The sequence below is a fragment of the Panthera pardus genome, unplaced genomic scaffold (genome assembly GCF_024362965.1).
Source record: "Panthera pardus isolate Hobbes unplaced genomic scaffold, ASM2436296v1 HiC_scaffold_18, whole genome shotgun sequence".
Taxonomy (NCBI): Eukaryota; Metazoa; Chordata; class Mammalia; order Carnivora; family Felidae; genus Panthera; species Panthera pardus.
Genome location: NW_026526743.1, coordinates 18,777,172 through 18,779,319, shown reverse-complemented (window position 1 = coordinate 18,779,319; position 2,148 = coordinate 18,777,172). Strand labels below are relative to the sequence as shown.

Genomic DNA, 2,148 nt, shown 5'->3' with positions numbered 1-2,148 from the left:
TTTTGTGTCAATACCATACTGTTTTGATTACCATGGCTTCATAATATAGTTTGAAATTAGGAAGTGTTTATTTCTTTTTTTTCCAAGTTTTTATTTTTATTAAATTTTTTTTTAATGTTTATTTTTATTTTTGAGACAGAGACAGTGTGAGCAGGGGAGATGCAGAGAAAGAGGGAGACACAGAATCTGAAGCAGACTTCAGGCTCTGAGCTGTCAGCACAGAGCCTGATGCAGGGCTCAAACTCACGAATCATGAAATCACGACCTGAGCCGAAGTTGGAGGCTTAACCAACTGAGCCACCCAGGTGCCTTTTAATGTTTATTTATTTTTGAGAGAGAGAGAGAGAGTGAGAGAGAGAGAGAGAGAGCAGGGGAGGGGTGAAGAGAGAGGGAGACACAGAACTCAAAGTAGGCTCCAGGCCCTGAGCTGTCAGTACACAGCCCAATGTGGGCTCGAACTCATGGACTGTGAGATAGTGACCTGAGCTGAAGTCAGAAGCTTAACTGACTGAGCCACCCAGGTGCCCCTCCAAGTTTTTATTTGAATTCCAGTTAATTAAAATACAGTGTGATATTCGTTTCAGGTGTAGAATTTAGTGATTCATCACTTACATACAACACCCAGTGTTCATTACAAGTGCCCTCCTTAATACCCATCACCTATTTAACCCATACCCCTGCCCACCTCCCCTCTAGTAACCATCAGTTTGTTTTCTATAGTTAAGAGTCTGTTTCATTTCCCACATTTGGGAAAATCACAGAGATCAGTACATTCAGAGTGCAATGGATAAGCCTTGCCCCAGGAAAACCACCTTCATGATCATGGTATCTCTCCTGCCAGGTAAGTACAGCTTTGTTATTCCTCAAGATTGCCTTGACTGTTTGGGGTCTTTTGTGATTCTGTACAAATTTTAGGATTTTTTTTTTCTGTGAAAAATGCCATTGGAATTTTGATAGGAATTGCGCTGAATTTGTAAATCACATTGGGTAATACAGACATTTTCATGACATTAATTATTCCACTCTATAAGCACATAATATCTTATTAAGCACATAAGCACATAATGTCACTTATTTGTGACTTCTTCAGTTTCGTTCATCAATTTTGTGTAGTTTTCAGCATATAGATCTTTTACCTTCTTGGTTAAATTTATTCCTAAATATTTTAGTCTTTGTGATGCTTTTGTGAATGGGATTTTTCATAATTACTCTTTTTGTTAGTCTATAAAAATGCAGCCAATTTTTATATATTGATTTTATGTTCTGCAACATTACTGAATTTATTTTAATGGTTTTTTGATGGACTCTTTTCTGTATTTAATATGTCATCTGTAAATAGAGAAAATTTTATTCCTTCCTTTCTTATTTAGGTGTCTTTCATTTCTATTTTTTATCTAATGATTGATCTAGGACCTTCTACTATGTTGAATAAAGTGGAGACAATCGGCATCCTTGACTTGTTTCTGATCTTACAGGAAAAGCTTTTAGCTTTTCACCATGCAGTGTAATGTTACTTGTGGTCTTATCATACGTGGCCTTTATAATGTTGAGGTACATTCCTCTGTACCCAGTTGGTTGAGAATTTTTTCACAAAAGGATGTTAAATATTTTCAAATGTTTTTTCTACATCTATTGAGATGATTTATGATTTTTATCCTTCATTTTGTTAATATGGTGTATCACATTGATTAATTTGTGGATGTTGAATCATTCTTTTTTTTTTTTTTTAAGTATTTTGAGAGTGAGAGAGCATGCAAACAAGTGGGGGAGGGGCAGGGAAAGAAGGAGAGAGAGAATCCCAAGGAGGTTCCACACTGATCATGCCAAGCCAGATGTGGGGCTTAAACTCACAAACCATGAGATCATGACCTGAGCAGAAACCAAAAGTTGGATGCTTAACCAGTTGACCCATCCAGGCACCCCACGTTGAATCAGTCTTTTTTTAAAAAAGATTTTTTTTAACGTTTATTTAATTTTTGAGACAGAGAGAGACAGAGCATGAACGGGGGAGGGTCAGAGAGAGAGGGAGACACGGAATCCGAAACAGGCTCCAGGCTCCAAGCTGTCAGCACAGGGCCCGACACGGGGCTTGAACTCACGGACCACGAGATCATGACCTGAGCCGAAGTCGGACGCTCAACTGACTGA

The 2,148-nt window shown here is 38.2% G+C and overlaps 1 pseudogene; it reads right to left on the bottom strand.

Annotated features, from left to right (window-relative positions):
• Positions 1 to 719: 719 nt before the first annotated feature.
• Positions 720 to 849, bottom strand: LOC128778101 (U1 spliceosomal RNA; annotated as a pseudogene).
• Positions 850 to 2,148: the final 1,299 nt, after the last annotated feature.